The 20,405-nt window shown below is 54.1% G+C and overlaps 1 long non-coding RNA gene across 1 annotated transcript in view; it reads left to right on the top strand.

Annotated features, from left to right (window-relative positions):
* The first annotated feature begins 17,829 nt into the window (after nt 1-17,829).
* The window catches only part of LOC140454478 (uncharacterized), a 656,315-nt gene continuing 653,739 nt past the window's right edge, over nt 17,830-20,405 (top strand). Inside the window, exon 1 of the long non-coding RNA XR_011952697.1 lies at nt 17,830-18,110. This is a non-coding gene — a long non-coding RNA (uncharacterized lncRNA). The remainder of the gene's footprint in view (nt 18,111-20,405) is intronic.

Below are 20,405 nucleotides of genomic sequence, written 5' to 3'. Positions count from 1 at the left end.
GAGTGCCGTACTGTCAGAGGGTCAGTACTGAGGGAGTGCCGCACTGTCGGAGGGTCAGTACTGAGGGAGTGCTGCACTGTCAGAGGGTCAGTACTGAGGGAGTGCCGCACTGTCGGAGGGTCAGTACTGAGGGAGTGCTGCACTGTCAGAGGGTCAGTACTGAGGGAGTGCCGCACTGTCGGAGGGTCAGTACTGAGGGAGTGCTGCACTGTCAGAGGGTCAGTACTGAGGGAGTGCCGCACTGTCGGAGGGTCAGTGCTGAGGGAGTGCTGCACTGTCGGAGGGTCAGTACTGAGGGAGTGCCGCACTGTTTAATTTCTCAGAAGTCCTGGTGTGTGGAACACTGTACATTCTCTCGGTGCTCTTTCTGGGGATTCAATATAATTGTGAATTGGTGCAGTTGAGACTTGGCTGGAGAATGAAGTTGGTGATTTGTATCCGACACTGATCTCAGTGTAAACCTGCTGGTCATTATTGTATTGTCTCCAATCTGGCCTTAGAAACAAAAAGTGCTTGTTTCCAATGTTATCAGATCCTTTTCCTTCTTTCCTTCCTGTCTGCAGTTTTACCCACATGGACCTCACACTCACCCCCTGCCAGGTGCTGCACCCCCCCGCCCCCCAACCCCCGCCCCCCAACCCCCGCCCCCCAACCCCCGCCCCCCAACCCCCGCCCCCCAACCCCCGCCCCCCAACCCCCGCCCCCCAACCCCCGCCCCCCAACCCCCGCCCCCCAACCCCCGCCCCCCAACCCCCGCCCCCCAACCCCCCCTTGGCCACGCTCCTATCTCACTCTGTAACTCCAAAAGGGGCTCGATGAGAAACGAAAGAACCGATCATTCCCTCTGGCGTGTCCTTGTGCCAACCTCACCCCCTCAATCGGCACCAGCAGAAACGGATTAACCACTTGTTTGAGCCACCTGTCTCGAAGGTGGATTCCTGCAGCAGCTGCTGATGTGCTGCTGTGAACACAGGCAGCAAAGAAAGTCCCTCAGTCTCTGCAGACGCTGCGTTTGGTGCCGGTCCTGAGCGATATGAACAAGTGCTGTCGGATTCGAAGCATTTTTTGAACATTTGCACCAGGTGGGAGATTTGTTGCTGGCTTTAATAAACCAGAGGAAGGCAGCTGAAACCTCACTGTGGCACTTTGAGAACTTCAATTCATTTCGAAAGAAAACTCTCGAAATGAAAGATATCACTGAACTTGGAGACTGGGTGCAACTCCAAAAGGACATTGACACATTGGTGGAGGGGGCAGATAGGTGGGAGACGAGGATCAATGCAGAGAAGTGTGAGGTGATCCACTTTGGGCCAAATAATATTGGAAGACAGTATAAAATAGGGGTACAATTCTAAAGGGGGGAGGTGGGTGCAGGAGTGGAGGGAGCTGGCTGTACACGGGCACTGATCATTGAAGGTGGTAGAGTGGGCAGAGAGAGCAGTGAATAAAGAGCAGAGTGTTCTTGGCTTTACTAACAGGGACACAGGGCACAGGGGTGAGGAGGTGATGTTCAACCTGAACACAAGTTAGACCTCAATGGGAATATTGTGTCCAGGCGTGGGGACTACATGATTGGAAAGGTGGAATGTACGGGAAAGAGAGCTGAAGAGGTTCACTGGAATGGTTCCAGGGATGAGGCACCTCAGGGAGGGGGGGTAGACTGAAGAAGTGGAGCATGTTTTCCTTGGAGAGAAGAGATTTGAGAGGAGATTCGATTGAGGGTTGGGAAATGATGGTCAGCACAGACGGGGCTGGGCTGTTTCTCTTTGTCAAAGGAGCGAGAGGGCGGAGACGTAACGTGGTGTACAAATGGAGCAGGGAGGTTGGGAGGAAAAGACGTGTTCACCCAGAGAGTAGTGTGGGTCTGGACATGACGGAGGCAGGTTCAGTGGAGGCATTCAGAGGGCACCAGATGGGTATTGGGATAGTAACGGTGGGATAGTAACAATGGGATAGTAACGGTGGGATAGTTGGGATAGGAACGGTGGGATAGTAACGGTGGGATAGTAACAATGGGATAGTAATGGTGGGATAGTAACGGTGGGATAGTAACGGTGGGATAGTAACAATGGGATAGTAACAGTGGGATAGTAACGGTGGGATAGTAACAATGGGATAGTAACGGTGGGATAGTAACAATGGGATAGTAACAATGGGATAGTAACGGAGGGATAGTGACGGTGGGATAGTAACGGTGGGATAGTAACGGTGGGATAGTAATGGTGGGATAGTGACGGTGGGATAGTGACAGTGGGATAGTAACGGTGGGATAGTAACGGTGGGATAGTAACAGTGGGATAGTAACAATGGGATAGTAACAATGGGATAGTAATGGTGGGATAGTTGGGATAGTAACGGTGGAATAGTAACAGTGGGATAGTAACAGTGGGATAGTTGAGATAGTAAATGGGGGATAGTAACGGTGGGATAGTAACGGTGGGATAGTTGGGATAGTAACGGTGGGATAGTAACGGTGGAACAGTAACGGTGGGATAGAGTAACAGTGGGATAGTTGGGATAGTAACAGGGGGATAGTCAGGGCGGGATAGTAACAGTGGGATAGTAACGGAGGGATAGTAACGGTGGGATAGTTGGGATAGTAACAGGGGAATAGTAACAGTGGGATAGTAACAGTGGGATAGTTGGGATAGTTACGATGAGATAGTAACGGCGGGATAGTTGGGATAGTAACGATGGGATAGTAACAGTGGGATAGTTGGGATAGTTACGGTGAGATAGAAACGGTGGGATAGTTGGGATAGAAACAGGGGGATAGTAACAGGGGGATAGTAACGGTGGGATAGTTGGGATAGCAACAGTGGGATAGTTGGGATAGAAACAGGGGGATAGTAACGGTGGGATAGTAATGGCGGGATAGTTGGGATAGTAACGGTGAGATAGTAACAGTGGGATAGTTGGGATAGAAACAGGGGGATAGTAACGGTGGGATAGTAACGGCGGGATAGTTGGGATAGTAACGATGGGATAGTAACAGTGGGATAGTTGGGATAGTTACGGTGAGATTGTAACGGCGGGATGGTTGGGATAGAAACAGGGGGATAGTAACAGGGGGATAGTAACGGTGGGATAGTTGGGATAGCAACAGTGGGATAGTTGGGATAGAAACAGGGGGATAGTAACAGGGGGATAGTAACGGTGGGATAGTTGGGATAGCAACAGTGGGATAGTAACGGTGGGATAGTAACGGTGGGATAGTTGGGATAGTAACAGTGGGATAGTTGGGATAGTAACGGGGGATAGTAACGGTGGGATAGTTGGGATAGAAACAGGGGGATAGTAACAGGGGGATAGTAACGGTGGGATAGTTGGGATAGCAACAGTGGGATAGTAACGGTGGGATAGTAACGGTGGGATAGTTGGGATAGTAACAGTGGGATAGTTGGGATAGTAACAGGGGGATAGTAACAGTGGGATAGTTGGGGGATAGTAACAGTGGGATAGTTGGGATAGAAACAGGCGGATAGTAACAGGGGGATAGTAACGGTGGGATAGTAACAGTGGGATAGTTGGGGGATAGTAACAGTGGGATAGTTGGGATAGAAACAGGGAGATAGTAACAGGGGGATAGTAACAGTGGGATTGTTGGGATAGTAACAGGGGGATAGTAATGGTGGGATAGTTGGGATAGTAACGGTGGGATAGTAACAGTGGGATAGTAACAGTGGGATAGTAACAGTGGGATAGTTGGGATAGTAACGGGGGATAGTAACAGTGGGATTGTTGGGATAGTAACAGGGGGATAGTAATGGTGGGATAGTTGGGATAGTAACGGTGGGATAGTAACAGTGGGATAGTAACGGTGGGATAGTTGGGATAGTAACAGGGGGATAGTAACAGGGGGATAGTAACGGTGGGATAGTAACGGTGGGATAGTGACAGTGGGATAGTAACGGTGGGATAGTAACGGTGGGATAGTAACAGTGGGATAGTAACAATGGGATAGTAACAATGGGATAGTAATGGTGGGATAGTTGGGATAGTAACGGTGGAATAGTAACAGTGGGATAGTAACAGTGGGATAGTTGAGATAGTAAATGGGGGATAGTAACAGTGGGATAGTAACGGTGGGATAGTTGGGATAGTAACGGTGGGATAGTAACGGTGGAACAGTAACGGTAGGATTGAGTAACAGTGGGATAGTTGGGATATTAACAGGGGGATAGTCAGGGCGGGATAGTAACAGTGGGATAGTAACGGAGGGATAGTAACGGTGGGATAGTTGGGATAGTAACAGGGGAATAGTAACGGTGGGATAGCAACAGTGGGATAGTTGGGATAGTAACGGTGAGATAGTAACAGTGGGATAGTTGGGATAGTTACGGTGAGATAGTAACGGCGGGATAGTTGGGATAGTAACAGTGGGATAGTTGGGATAGTTACGGTGAGATAGTAACGGTGGGATAGTTGGGATAGAAACAGGGGGATAGTAATAGGGGGATAGTAACGGTGGGATAGTTGGGATAGCAGGGATAGAAACAGGGGGATAGTAACGGTGGGATAATAACGGCGGGATAGTTGGGATAGTAACGGTGAGATAGTAACAGTGGGATAGTAACAGTGGGATAGTTGGGATAGAAACAGGGGGATAGTAACGGTGGGATAGTAACGGCGGGATAGTTGGGATAGTAACGATGGGATAGTAACAGTGGGATAGTTGGGATAGTTACGGTGAGATTGTAACGGCGGGATAGTTGGGAGAGCAACAGTGGGATAGTTGGGATAGAAACAGGGGGATAGTAACAGGGGGATAGTAACGGTGGGATAGTTGGGATAGCAACAGTGGGATAGTAACGGTGGGATAGTAACGGTGGGATAGTTGGGATAGTAACAGTGGGATAGTTGGGATAGTAACGGGGGATAGTAATGGTGGGATAGTTGGGATAGAAACAGGGGGATAGTAACAGGGGGATAGTAACGGTGGGATAGTTGGGATAGCAACAGTGGGATAGAAACAGGGGGATAGTAACGGTGGGATAGTTGGGATAGTAACAGTGGGATAGTTGGGATAGAAACAGGGGGATAGTAACAGTGGGATAGTTGGGGGATAGTAACAGTGGGATAGTTGGGATAGAAACAGGGCGATAGTAACAGGGGGATAGTAACGGTGAGATAGTAACAGTGGGATAGTTGGGGGATAGTAACAGTGGGATAGTTGGGATAGAAACAGGGGGATAGTAACGGTGGGATAGTTGGGATAGTAACAGTGGGATAGTAACAGTGGGATAGTTGGGATAGTAACAGGGGATAGTAACAGTGGGATTGTTGGGATAGTAACAGGGGGATAGTAATGGTGGGATAGTTGGGATAGTAACGGTGGGATAGTAACAGTGGGATAGTAACGTTGGGATAGTAACAGGGGGATAGTAACAGGGGGATAGTAACGGTGGGATAGTAACGGTGGGATAGTTGGGATAGTAACGGTGAGATAGTAACATTGGGATAGTTGGGATAGTTACAGTGGGATAGTTGGGATAGTAACGGTGGGATAGTAACGGCGGGATAGTTGGGATAGTAACGATGGGATAGTTGGGATAGTAACGGTGGGATAGGTGGGATAGTACTGAGGGAGTGGGCACTGTCAGAGGGTCAGTACTGAGGGAGTGTCGCACTGTCAGAGGGTCAGTACTGAGGGAGTGTCGCACTGTCAGAGGGTCAGTACTGAGGGAGTGTCACACTGTCAGAGGGTCAGTACTGAGGGAATGCTGCACTGTCAGAGGGTCAGTACTGAGGGAGTGCCGCACTGTCACAGGGTCAGTACGGAAGGAGTGTCGCACTGTCAGAGGGTCAGTACTGAGGGAGTGTCGCACTGTCATAGGTTCAGGGAGTGTTGGGATAGTTGGGATAGTAACGGTGGGATAGTAACAGTGGGATAGTAATGGTGGGATAGTTGGGATAGTAACGGTGGGATTGTAACGGTGGGATAGTAACAGTGGGATAGTAACGGTGGGATAGTTGGGATAGTAACGGTGGGATAGTAACAGTGGGATAGTTGGGATAGAAACGGGGATAGTAACGGTGGGATAGTAATGGTGGGATAGTTGGGATAGTAACGGTGGGATTGTAACGGTGGGATAGTAACGGTGGCATAGTTGGGATAGTAACAGGGGGATAGTAACAGTGGGATAGTTGGGATAGAAACAGGAGGATAGTAACGGTGGGATAGTAATGGAGGGATAGTTGGGATAGTAACGGTGAGATAGTAACAGTGGGATAGTTGGGATAATAACAGGGGGATAGTAACGGTGGGATAGTTGGGATAATAACAGGGGGATAGTAACGGTGGGATAGTTGGGATAGTAACAAGGGGATAGTAACGGTGGGATAGTAACGGTGGGATAGTTGGGATAATAACAGGGGGATAGTAACGGTGGGATAGTTGGGATAGTAACGGTGGGATAGTAACGGTGGGATAGTAACAGTGGGATAGTTGGGATAATAACAGGGGGATAGTAACGGTGGGATAGTAACAGTGGGATAGTTGGGATAGTAACAAGGGGATAGTAATGGTGGGATAGTAACAGTGGGATAGTAACGGTGGGATAGTTGGGATAGTAACAGTGTGATAGTAACAGTGGGATAGCAACGGTGTGACAGTTCGGATAGTAACAGGGGGATAGTAATTGTGGGATAGTAACAGTGTGTTAGTAATGGGTGCGATAGTTGGGATAGTAACAGTGGGATAGCAACGGTGCGATTGTTGGGATAGTAACAGGGGGATAGTAACAGTGGGATAGTAACAGTGTGTTAGTAACGGTGGGATAGTTGGGATAGTAACGGTGGGATAGTAACAGTGGGATAGTAACAGTGGGATAGTTGGGATAGTAACGGGGGATAATAACATTGGGATAGTAACAGTGGGATAGTTGGGATAGTAATGGTGGGATAGCAACAGTGGGATAGTTGGGATAGTAACGGGGGATAGTAATGGTGGGATAGTAACAGTGGGATAGTTGAGATAGTAACGGTCGGATAGTAACGGTGGGATAGTTGGGATAGTAACGGTGGGATAGTAACAGTGGGATAGTAACAGTGGGATAGTTGGGATAGTAACGGTGGGATAGTAACGGTGGGATAGTAACGGTGGGATAGTTGGGATAGTAACAGTGGGTTAGCAATGGTGCGATAGTAACAGTGGGATAGTTGGGATAGTAACGGTGGGATAGTAACTGTGGGATAGTAACAGTGGGATAGCAACGGTGCGATAGTTGGGATAGTAACAGTGGGATAGTAACGGTGAGATAGTAACGGTGGGATAGTAACGGAGGGATAGTTGGGATAGTAACGGTGGGATAGTAACGGTGAGATAGTAACGGTGAGATAGTAACGGTGGGATAGTAACAGTGGGATAGTAACGGTGAGATAGTAACAGTGGGAAAGTAACGGTGAGATAGTAACGGTGGGATAGTAACGGTGGGATAGTAATGGTGGGATAGTAACGGTGGGATAGTAACGGTGGGATAGTAACGGTGAGATAGTAACGGTGGGATAGTAACGGGTGGGATAGTAACGGTGGGATAGTAATGGTGGGATAGTAACGGTGAGATAGTAACGGTGGGATAGTAACGGTGGGATAGTAACGGTGGAATAGTAACGGAGGGATAGTTGGGATAGTAACAGTGGGATAGTAACGGAGGGATAGTTGGGATAGTAACAGTGGGATAGTAACAGTGGGTTAGTTGGGATAGTAATGGGGGATAATAACATTGGGATAGTAACAGTGGGATAGTTGGGATAGTAATGGTGGGATAGCAACAGTGGGATAGTTGGGATAGTAACGGGGGATAGTAACGGTGGGATAGTTGGGATAGTAACGGGGGATAGTAACGGTGGGATAGTTGCGATAGTAACGGGGGATAGTAACGGTGGGATAGTAACAGTGGGATAGTTGAGATAGTAACGGTCGGATAGTAACGGTGGGATAGTTGGGATAGTAACGGTGGGATAGTAACAGTGGGATAGTAACAGTGGGGTGGTTGGGATAGTAACGGTGGGATAGTAATGGTGGGATAGTTGGGATAGTAACGGTGGGATAGTAACAGTGAGATAGTAACAGTGGGATAGTTGGGATAATAACAGGGGGATAGTAACGGTGGGATAGTTGGGATAGTAACGGTGGGATAGTAACTGTGGGATAGCAACAGTGGGATAGTTGGGATAGTAACGGTGGGATAGTAACTGTGGGATAGCAACAGTGGGATAGTTGGGATAATAACAGGGGGATAGTAACGGTGGGATAGTTGGGATAGTAACGGTCGGATAGTAACGGTGGGATAGTTGGGATAGTAACGGTGGGATTGTAACAGTGGGATAGTTGGGATAGTAACGGTCGGATAGTAACGGTGGGATAGTTGGGATAGTAACGTTGGGATAGTAATGGTGGGATACTAACAGTGGGATAGTTGGGATAATAACAGGGGGATAGTAACGGTGGGATAGTTGGGATAATAACAGTGGGATAGCAACGGTGGGATAGTTGGGATAGTAACAGTGGGATAGTAACGGTGGGATAGTTGGGATAGTAACGGTGGGATAGTAACTGTGGGATAGCAACAGTGGGATAGTTGGGATAGTAACGGTGGGATAGTAACTGTGGGATAGCAACAGTGGGATAGTTGGGATAATAACAGGGGGATAGTAACGGTGGGATAGTTGGGATAGTAACGGTCGGATAGTAACGGTGGGATAGTTGGGATAGTAACGGTGGGATTGTAACAGTGGGATAGTTGGGATAGTAACGGTCGGATAGTAACGGTGGGATAGTTGGGATAGTAACGTTGGGATAGTAATGGTGGGATAGTAACAGTGGGATAGTTGGGATAATAACAGGGGGATAGTAACGGTGGGATAGTTGGGATAATAACAGTGGGATAGCAACGGTGGGATAGTTGGGATAGTAACAGTGGGATAGTAACGGTGGGATAGTAACAGTGTGTTAGTAACGGTGGGATAGTTGGGATAGTAACAGTGGGATAGTAACAGTGGGATAGATGGGATAGTAACGGTGGGATAGTAACAGTGGGATAGTAACGGTGAGATAGTAACGGTGGGATAGTAACAGTGGGATAGTAACGGTGGGATAGTAACGGTGGGATAGTAACAGTGGGATAGTTGGGATAGTAACGGTGGGATAGTAACAGTGGGATAGTAACGGTGAGATAGTAACGGTGGGATAGTAACGGTGGGATAGTAACAGTGGGATAGTTGGGATAGTAACGGTGGGATAGTTGGGATAGTAACGGTGGGATAGTAACGGTGAGATAGTAATGGTGGGATAGTAACGGGTGGGATAGTAACAGTGGGATAGTTGGGATAGTAACGGGGGATAGTAACAGTGGGATAGTAACGGTGGGATAGTAACAGTGGGATAGTTGGGATAGTAATGGTGGGATAGTAACTGTGGGATAGCAACAGTGGGATAGTTGGGATAGTAACAGGGGGATAGTAATGGTGGGATAGTAACAGTGGGATAGTAACGGTGGGATAGTAACGGTGGGATAGGTGGGATAGTAACGGCGCGATAGTAACAGTGGGATAGTAACGGTGGGATAGTAACGGTGGGATAGTTGGGATAGTAACAGGGGGATAGTAACAGGGGGATAGTAACAGTGGGATAGTTGGGATAGTAACAGGGGGATAGTAACAGTGGGATAGTTGGGATAGTAACAGGGGGATAGTAACGGTGGGATAGCAACGGTGCGATAGTTGGGATAGTAACAGGGGGATAGTAACGGTGGGATAGTCACAGTGTGTTAGTAACGGCGGGATAGTTGGGATAGTAACGGTGGGATAGTAACAGTGGGATAGTAACGGTGAGATAGTAACGGTGGGATAGTAACGGTGGGATAGTAACAGTGGGATAGTTGGGATAGTAACGGTGGGATAGTAACGGTGGGATAGTTGGGATAGTAACGGTGGGATAGTAACAGTGGGATAGTAACGGTGGGATAGTAACAGTGGGATAGTTGGGATAGTAATGGTGGGATAGTAACTGTGGGATAGCAACAGTGGGATAGTTGGGATAGTAACAGGGGGATAGTAATGGTGGGATAGTAACGGTGGGATAGTAACAGTGGGATAGTTGGGATAGTAACAGGGGGATAGTAATGGTGGGATAGTAACGGTGGGATAGTTGGGATAGTAATGGTGGGATAGTAACTGTGGGATAGCAACAGTGGGATAGTTGGGATAGTAACAGGGGGATAGTAATGGTGGGATAGTAACGGTGGGATAGTAACAGTGGGATAGTTGGGATAATAACAGGGGGATAGTAACGGTGGGATAGTTGGGATAGTAACGGTCGGATAGTAACGGTGGGATAGTTGGGATAGTAACGGTGGGATAGTAACAGTGGGATAGTTGGGATAGTAACGGTCGGATAGTAACGGTGGGATAGTTGGGATAGTAACGTTGGGATAGTAATGGTGGGATAGTAACAGTGGGATAGTTGGGATAATAACAGGGGGATAGTAACGGTGGGATAGTTGGGATAATAACAGTGGGATAGCAACGGTGGGATAGTTGGGATAGTAACAGTGGGATAGTAACGGTGGGATAGTAACAGTGTGTTAGTAACGGTGGGATAGTTGGGATAGTAACAGTGGGATAGTAACAGTGGGATAGTTGGGATAGTAACGGGGGATAGTAACAGTGGGATAGTAACGGTGGGATAGTAACAGTGGGATAGTTGGGATAGTAATGGTGGGATAGTAACTGTGGGATAGCAACAGTGGGATAGTTGGGATAGTAACAGGGGGATAGTAATGGTGGGATAGTAACGGTGGGATAGTAACGGTGGGATAGTAACGGTGGGATAGGTGGGATAGTAACGGCGCGATAGTAACAGTGGGATAGTAACGGTGGGATAGTAACGGTGGGATAGTTGGGATAGTAACAGGGGGATAGTAACAGGGGGATAGTAACAGTGGGATAGTTGGGATAGTAACAGGGGGATAGTAACAGTGGGATAGTTGGGATAGTAACAGGGGGATAGTAACGGTGGGATAGCAACGGTGCGATAGTTGGGATAGTAACAGGGGGATAGTAACGGTGGGATAGTCACAGTGTGTTAGTAACGGCGGGATAGTTGGGATAGTAACGGTGGGATAGTAACAGTGGGATAGTAACAGTGGGATAGTCACAGTGTGTTAGTAACGGCGGGATAGTTGGGATAGTAACAGGGGGATAGTAACAGGGGGATAGTAACAGTGGGATAGTTGGGATAGTAACAGGGGGATAGTAACAGTGGGATAGTTGGGATAGTAACAGGGGGATAGTAACGGCGGGATAGTTGGGATAGTAACGGTGGGATAGTAACAGTGGGATAGTAACGGTGGGATAGTCACAGTGTGTTAGTAACGGCGGGATAGTTGGGATAGTAACGGTGGGATAGTAACAGTGGGATAGTAACAGTGGGATAGTCACAGTGTGTTAGTAACGGCGGGATAGTTGGGATAGTAACAGTGGGATAGTAACAGGGGGATAGTTGGGATAGTAACAGTTGGCAGGGCGGGGGGAAAGGCAGGAGACTGTCATGAGGGAATGCTGGTCATGAAGAGCTGGTGTCGGCACGATGGGACCAATGGCCTCCTTCTGTGCAATAATAATTCGGCGATTTGGTGATAAAGAGTTTGCAACAGTAACAGTGACCACTGGCTATGAACCTGTCTCAAAAATGCCACCTAATCTATGATGTCCCTATCGAGAGGGAAACCTCTCACATTTCCCCCCGTCTTTCTGTGAGTCCAGACCAGCACCGTCACATAAGGACGTTCGATCCTGGACTCACCTTCAGAGTTCCAGCTCACTGAGACTAAACAGCTCAATGTGGGCAAGTTCCAAACACTGTCCAACCTCAGCACACACACGGATATGAATTAGTCCTTCCCTATGCGTGTAATTCTGGTCTCCTTCCTATCGGAAAGATGTTGTGAAACTTGAAAGGGTTCAGAAATGATTTACAAGGATGTTGCCAGGGTTGGAGGGTCTGAGTTGTTGGGAGAGACTGAACAGGCTGGGGCTGTTTTCCCTGGAGCGTTGGAGGCTGAGGGGTGACCTTATAGAGGTTTATAAAATTATGAGGGGCATGGTTAGGGTAAATAGACAAAGTCTTTTCCCCTGGGATCGGGGAGTCCAGAACTAGAGGGCACAGGTTTAGGGTGAGAGGGGAAAGATATAAAAGAGACCTAAGGGGCAACTTTTTCACCCAGAGGGTGGTACATGTATGGAATGAGCTGCCAGAGGATGTGGTGGAGGCTGGTACAATTGCAACATTTAAGAGGCATTTGGATGGGTATATGAATAGGAAGGGTTTGGAGGGATATGGGCCAGGTGCTGGCAGGTGGGACTAGATTGGGTTGGGATATCTGGTCGGTGTGGACGGGTTGGACCGAAGGGTCTGTTTCCGTGCTGTACGTCTCTATGATTCGTATGTCACTAACAGATGAGGAGCTGGTGTGCTGATGTTTGATATGTACAGTATTAGGGTGAATCGGTAATAAACAGGTTTACTTTAAAGGCTAAACCTGGAGACTCTCCTTCACATTGCCTTGTCCTTGAACAATGACTGCCTAAAGGATATGGCTGGGACAGCCACATGGCCAGGAAAATCACAGCATCAATGAAGGTCGAGAAACAGACCGACAATCACCTGCAGAAGGCAAGCATTCAGTGAATCATTTTACAAAACTATCCAGCGTCGCTTTCAGACCAGCTCACAGCCAGGCCAGTTAAAAAGAAACCACATTGTGGACTGACCCAGGACACCGAGTCTCCCATAAGGATTTACTGCTTTAGTGGGGAACGTAGCTGGGGTGGACAGGGACAGCTAGAGTGAAGTAGAAACACTGAGACCACTCACAAAGTAGCTCCAACACTGAAACACCGGAACAGTCAGATCCTGTATCTTCATACTCCGAGAAAGGACATCATTTACTCAGGAAATTCCACAGTGACTGCAGAGATTCATCCAGACGGGTGAGGTTCAGGATGGAGCAGGATCCCCTCAGACCCAGCTGGTCCACTCCACCCATTTCCAATTCTCGTTCTCTCTCTCCTTTCTCTCCCCTTCAGGCTTTATTCTCCCTTCGGTTCCCTTCTTTCTCCCCCTGGTCACAGACTCACAACCTCCAACCTCTCTCTTGGCCCGGTGTGGGGGGGGGGTCTCTCTCCCGGCCCGGTGTGGGGGGGGGGGTCTCTCCCGGCCCGGTGTGGGGGGGGGTCTCTCCCGGCCCGGTGTGGGGGGGTCTCTCTCTCCCGGCCCGGTGTGGGGGGGGTTTCTCTCTCTCTCTCTCTCCCGGCCCGGTGTGGGGGGGGGTCTCTCTCCCGGCCCGGTGTGGGGGGGGGGTCTCTCTCCCGGCCCGGTGTGGGGGGGGGGTCTCTCTCCCGGCCCGGTGTGGGGGGGGTTTCTCTCTCTCTCTCTCTCTCGGCCCGGTGTTGGGGGGGGTTTCTCTCTCTCTCTCTCTCTCTCTCTCGGCCCGGTGTGGGGGGGGGTGTCTCTCTCTCGGGCCGGTGTTGGGGGGGGCGGTCTATCTCTCTCGGGCCTGTGTGTGGGGGGGGCCTCTCTCTCGGCCTGGTGTGGGAGCGGTCTCTCTCTCTCGGACCATTGTGGGGGTGTCTCTCTCTCTCTCTCTCTCTCGGCCTGGTGTTGGGGGGGGTCTCTCTCTCTCTCTTGGCCTGGTGTGGGGGGGGGGGTCTCTCTCTCTCAGCCCAGTGTGGGGGTGGCCTCTCTCTCGGCCTGGTGTGGGAGCGGTCTCTCTCTCTCGGACCATTGTGGGGGTGTCTCTCTCTCTCTCTCTCTCTCTCTTGGCCCGGTGTGGGGGGGGCCTCTCTCTTTTCGGCCTAGCAGAGCATTTCCAGCCTGGAGATTATTCCTCGAAGGGTGGTCTTACCCTGGCTAAGCACACAAACAAACTCTTAACACTTGCACTTCCAGCTTTATTTCTGAATTTTCTACTTAAACCTCAGAAGGTTGGCAATGTGTAACCTTTAACCTTATTTAGTCTGTTTTACGCTGTACTGTAATCACTGCAATGTTTCATTGTTAATTCTGTTCTTTCTACATTGTTGTTAAGCTTCTTTGTCAAGGTACCCAAGATCGCGCCATGAGGAGGTGTCTGTGGGGTATATCCCACCCCCGGGGAGGTGTATGTGGGGTATATCTTCCCCCTGGGGAGGTGTATGTGGGGTATATACCCCCCGGGGAGGTGTCTGTGGGGTATATACCCCCCCGGGAGGTGTCTGTGGGGTATATACCCCCCCGGGGAGGTGTATGTGGGGTATATCTCCCCCCTGGGGAGGTGTATGTGGGGTATATACCCCCCCGGGGAGGTGTCGGTGGGGTATATCCCCCCCCCCGGGGAGGTGTCTGTGGGGTATATCCCCCCCGGGGAGGTGTCGGTGGGGTATATCCCCCCCCCGGGGAGGTGTCGGTGGGGTATATACCCCCCCGGGGAGGTGTCTGTGGGGTATATCCCCCCCGGGGAGGTGTCTGTGGGGTATATCCCCCCCGGGGAGGTGTCTGTGGGGTATATACACCCCCGGGGAGGTGTATGTGGGGTATATACCCCCCGGGGAGGTGTATGTGGGGTATATCCCCCCCGGGGAGGTGTCTGTGGGGTATATACACCCCCGGGGAGGTGTATGTGGGGTATATCCCCCCCCGGGGAGGTGTCTGTGGGGTATATACCCCCCCGGGGAGGTGTATGTGGGGTATATACCCCCCCGGGGAGGTGTCTGTGGGGGGTGTACCCCCCGGGGAGGTGTCTGTGGGGTATATTCCCCCCCGGGGAGGTGTCTGTGGGGTATATACCCCCCGGGGAGGTGTCTGTGGGGTATATACCCCCCCGGGGAGGTGTCTGTGGGGTATATACCCCCCCAGGGAGGTGTATGTGGGGTATATCCCCCCCGGGGAGGTGTCTGTGGGGTATATACCCCCCCGGGGAGGTGTCTGTGGGGTATATACCCCCCCAGGGAGGTGTCTGTGGGGTATATACCCCCCCGGGGAGGTGTCTGTGGGGTATATACCCCCCCAGGGAGGTGTCTGTGGGGTATATACCCCCCCGGGGAGGTGTATGTGGGGTATATACCCCCCCGGGGAGCTGTCTGTGGGGTGTGTACCCCCCTGAGGAGGTGTCTGTGGGGTATATCCCACCCCCGGGGAGGTGTATGTGGGGTATATCTTCCCCCTGGGGAGGTGTATGTGGGGTATATACCCCCCGGGAGGTGTCTGTGGGGTATATACCCCCCCAGGAGGTGTCTGTGGGGTATATACCCCCCCGGGGAGGTGTATGTGGGGTATATCTCCCCCCTGGGGAGGTGTATGTGGGGTATATACCCCCCCGGGGAGGTGTCTGTGGGGTATATCCCCCCCCGGGGAGGTGTCTGTGGGGTATATACCCCCCCGGGGAGGTGTCTGTGGGGTATATCCCCCCCCGGGGAGGTGTCTGTGGGGTATATCCCCCCCGGGGAGGTGTCTGTGGGGTATATACCCCCCCAGGGAGGTGTCTGTGGGGTATATACCCCCCGGGGAGGTGTCTGTGGGGTATATACCCCCCGGGGAGGTGTCTGTGGGGTATATCTTCCCCTGGGGAGGTGTCTGTGGGGTATATACCCCCCGGGGAGGTGTCTGTGGGGTATATACCCCCCCGGGGAGGTGTATGTGGGTATATCTTCCCCCTGGGGAGGTGTCTGTGGGGTATATACCCCCCGGGGAGGTGTCTGTGGGTATATACCCCCCCGGGGAGGTGTATGTGGGTATATCTTCCCCTGGGGAGGTGTCTGTGGGGTATATACCCCCCCGGGGAGGTGTCTGTGGGGTATATACCCCCCGGGAAGGTGTATGTGGGTATATCTTCCCCCTGGGGAGGTGTATGTGGGGTATATACCCCCCGGGGAGGTGTCTGTGGGGTATATACCCCCCCGGGGAGGTGTCTGTGGGGTATATCCCCCCCCGGGGAGGTGTCTGTGGGGTATATACCCCCCCGGGGAGGTGTCTGTGGGCTATATACCCCCCGGGGAGGTGTCTGTGGGGTATATCCCCCCCCGGGAGGTGTATGTGGGGTATATACCCCCCCGGGGAGGTGTCTGTGCGGTATATACCCCCCCGGGGAGGTGTCTGTGGGGTATATACCCCCCGGGGAGGTGTCTGTGGGGTATATACCCCCCGGGGAGGTGTCTGTGGGGGTATATACCCCCCCGGTGAGGTGTCGGTGGGGTATATCCCCCCCCGGGAGGTGTATGTGGGGTATATCCCCCCCGGGGAGGTGTCTGTGGGGTATATACCCCCCTGGGGAGGTGTCGGTGGGGTATATCCCCCCGGGGAGGTGTCTGTGGGGTATATACCCCCCGGGGAGGTGTCTGTGGGGTATATACCCCCCGGGGAGGTGTCCTGTGGGGTATATACCCCCCGGGGAGGTGTCTGTGGGGTATATACCCCCCCGGGGAGGTGTATGTGGGGTATATACCCCCCTGTGGAGGTGTATGTGGGGTATATCCCCCCCGGGGAGGTGTCTGTGGGGTATATACCCCCCGGGGAGGTGTCGGTGGGGTATATACCCCCCGGGGAGGTGTCTGTGGGGTATATCTTCCCCCTGGGGAAGGTATCTGTGGAGTATATCTCCCTGGAGTGGGGGGGGGGGGGTGGGGGTGTCTGTCAGGGTTGCCCCTCCCTTGGGAGGTGTGTCTGTCAGGGTCGCCCCTCCCCTGGGGGGTGTGTCTGTCAGGTCGCCCCTCCCTCTGGGGGGGTGTGTCTGTCAGGGTCGCCCCACCCCCTGGGGGGGTGTGTCTGTCAGGGTCGCCCCTCCCCTTGGGAGGTGAGTCTGTCACTGTCGCCCCTCCCCCTGGGGGGTGTGTCTGTCAGGGTCGCCCCTCCCCTGGGGGGTGTGTCTGTCAGGGTCGCCCCTCCCCCTGGGGGGGTGTGTCTGTCAGGGTCGCCCCTCCCTCTGGGGGGGTGTGTCTGTCAGGGTCGCCCCTCCCCCTTGGGGGTGTGTCTGTCAGGGTCGCCCCTCCCCCTGGGGGGTGTGTCTGTCAGGGTCGCCCCTCCCCCTGGGGGGTGTGTCTGTCAGAGTCGCCCCTCCCCCTGGGGTGTGTGTCTGTCAGGGTCGCCCCTCCCCCTGGGGGTGTGTCTGTCAGGGTCGCCCCACCCCCTGGGGGGTGTGTCTGTCAGGTCGCCCCTCCCTTGGGAGGTGAGTCTGTCACTGTCGCCCTCCCCTGGGGGGTGTGTCTGTCACTGTCGCCCTCCCCTGGGGGTGTGTCTGTCAGGGTCGCCCCTCCCCTTGGAGGTGTGTCTGTCAGGGTCGCCCCTCCCCCAGGGATGTGTCTGTCAGGTCGCCCCTCCCCCTGGGGGGTGTGTCTGTCAGGGGCGCCCTCCCCCAAGGGTGTGTCTGTCAGAGTCGCCCCACCCCCTGGTAGGTGTGTCTGTCACTGTCGCCCCTCCCCTGGGAGGTGTCGCCCCGCCCCCTGGGGGTGTGTGTCTGTCACTGTCGCCCCGCCCCCTGGGGGTGTCTGTCACCGTCGCCCCTCCCCCTGAGGGGTGTGTCTGTCACTGTCGCCCGCCCCTGGGGGGTGTCTTTAAGGGGAGCCCCTCCCCATGGAGGATGTGTCTGTCACTGTCGCCCCGCCCCTGGGGGTGTGTCTGTCAGGGACGCCCCTCCCCCTGGGGAGGAGGTGCTGATAATCCACATCACTGTAACCCGCCATATGTCGTTATTGCGCATGCGTCCCCGTTCCCGCGCTTGGTTCGTAAGACGTCATATCACTGACGGAGATGTCCATGTGACTAACACAACACGGAAGGAATGTGTACAGACTACAACTCCCAGAAGCCTCGACGTCCCCGCGCAAGCGCGTTACCAACCCCGTGTCTGCCATCCCATCCCGACATGGTGCGGTCCGGATTAATGCTGGAGGCAATAGGAGGGCGGAAGGGACCATGTCCTCAGGAGGGGGGAATGAGTATCGGCTGGTCCTTCCTGTCGTGCCCCTGGAAGAGGCGGCCTGTGCCGGGGGACAGGAGCACAGTGAAAGGCCGAGGCCTTGAGGCCTAGTCCCGCACGGAGCCGCTGACCTGATCACCCAGGACACCGGGGAAGGAGGTGAGGAGGCGGGAAACTACTCCCCACGGCCGGGGTCGGGAGAGAGAGGAGTGAGGGGGGAGTGAGTGAGTGAGGGGGGAGTGAGTGAGTGAGGGGGGGGAGTGAGTGAGAGAGGGGGGAGTGAGTGAGGGGGGAGTGAGTGAGTGAGGGGGGGGAGTGAGAGGGGGAGTGAGTGAGGGGAGTGAGTGAGTGAGGGGGGGAGTGAGTGAGTGAGGGGGGGAGTGAGTGAGTGAGGGGGGGAGTGAGTGAGGGGGGAGTGAGTGAGTGAGGGGGGGAGGTGAGTGAGTGAGGGGGGAGTGAGTGAGTGAGGGGGGAGTGAGTGAGTGAGAGGGGGAGTGAGTGAGTGAGGGGTGGAGTGAGTGAGGGGGGAGTGAGTGAGGGGGGAGTGAGTGAGTGAGGGGGGGAGTGAGTGAGTGAGGGGGGAGTGAGTGAGTGAGGGGGGAGGAGTGAGTGAGGGGGGAGTGAGTGAGGAGGGGGGAGTGAGTGAGTGAGGGGGGGAGTGGAGTGAGTGAGGGGGGGAGTGAGTGAGTGAGGGGGGGAGTGAGTGAGGGGGAGTGAGTGAGTGAGGGGGGGAGTGAGTGAGTGAGGGGGGGAGTGAGTGAGTGAGAGGGGGAGTGAGTGAGTGAGGGGGGGAGTGAGTGAGTGAGGGGGGGAGTGAGTGAGTGAGGGGGGGAGTGAGTGAGTGAGGGGGGGAGTGAGTGAGTGAGGGGGGAGTGAGTGAGTGAGGGGGGAGTGAGTGAGTGAGGGGGGGAGTGAGTGAGTGAGGGGGGGAGTGAGTGAGTGAGGGGGGGAGTGAGTGAGTGAGGGGGGAGTGAGTGAGGGTGAGTGGATGGGGAGTGAGTGCAGTGAGGGGGGGAGTGAGTGAGTGAGGGGGGAGTGAGTGAGGGGGGAGTGAGTGAGGGGGGGAGTGAGTGAGGGGGGATGTGAGTGAGGGGGGAGTGAGTGAGTGAGGGGGGGAGTGAGGGAGTGAGTGAGTGAGGGGGGAGTGAGTGAGTGAGGGGGGGAGTGAGAAGTGAGGGGGGGGAGTGAGTGAGGGGGGGAGTGAGTGAGGGGGGGAGGGAGTGAGGGGGGGAGGGAGTGAGGGGGGGAGGGAGTGAGGGGGGGAGGGAGTGAGGGGGGGAGGGAGTGAGTGAGGGGGGGAGTGAGTGAGGGGGGGAGGAGTGAGGGAGGGGGGGGGAGTGAGTGAGTGAGGGGAGTGAGTGAGTGAGGGGGGGAGTGAGTGGGTGAGGGGGGGAGTGAGTGGGTGAGGGGAGTGAGTGAGTGAGGGGGGGAGGTGAGCGAGTGAGGGGGGGAGTGAGCGAGTGAGGGGGGGAGTGAGCGAGTGAGGGGGGAGTGAGCGAGTGAGGGGGGGAGTGAGGTGAGTGAGGGGGAGTGAGCGAGTGAGGGGGGGAGTGAGTGAGGGAGGGGGGAGTGAGTGAGTGAGGGGAGTGAGTGAGTGAGGGGGGGAGTGAGTGAGTGAGGGGGGGAGTGAGCGAGTGAGGGGGGGAGTGAGCGAGGGAGGGGGGGAGTGAGTGAGTGAGGGGAGTGAGTGAGTGAGGGGGGGAGTGAGTGGTGGGTGAGGGGGAGTGAGTGAGTGAGGGGGGAGTGAGTGAGTGAGTGAGGGGGGGAGTGAGCGAGTGAGGGGGGAGTGAGCGAGTGAGGGGGGGAGTGAGCGAGTGAGGGGGGGAGTGAGCGAGTGAGGGGGGGGAGTGAGCGAGTGAGGGGGGGAGTGAGCGAGTGAGGGGGGAGTGAGCGAGTGAGGGGGGAGTGAGCGAGTGAGGGGGGGAGTGAGCGAGTGAGGGGGGGAGTAGCGAGTGAGGGGGGGGAGTGAGCGAGTGAGGGGGGGAGTGAGCGAGTGAGGGGGGGAGTGAGCGAGTGAGGGGGGGAGTGAGCGAGTGAGGGGGGGGAGTGAGTGAGTGAGGGGGGGAGTGGGCGAGTGAGGGGGGAGTGAGCGAGTGAGGGGGGGAGTGAGCGAGTGAGGGGGGAGTGAGCGAGTGAGGGGGGGAGTGAGCGAGTGAGGGGGGGAGTGAGCGAGTGAGGGGGGAGTGAGCGAGGGGGGGAGTGAGTGAGCGGGGGGGAGTGAGTGAGTGAGGGGGGAGTGAGTGAGGGGGGAGTGAGTGAGTGAGGGGGGGAGTGAGTGAGGGGGGGGGAGTGAGTGAGGGAGGAGGAGGGGAGTGATGTGAGGGGGGAGTGAGTGAGTGAGGGGGGAGTGAGTGAGTGAGGGGGGAGTGAGTGAGTGAGGGGGGGAGTGAGTGAGTGAGGGGGGAGTGAGTGAGTGAGGGGGGAGTGAGTGAGTGAGGGTGGGAGTGAGTGAGT

This window comes from Chiloscyllium punctatum, chromosome 3 (assembly GCF_047496795.1).
Source record: "Chiloscyllium punctatum isolate Juve2018m chromosome 3, sChiPun1.3, whole genome shotgun sequence".
NCBI lineage: Eukaryota > Metazoa > Chordata > Chondrichthyes > Orectolobiformes > Hemiscylliidae > Chiloscyllium > Chiloscyllium punctatum.
Note: the sequence above shows the minus strand (reverse complement) of the source record. Positions and strands in the feature narration are given on the sequence as shown.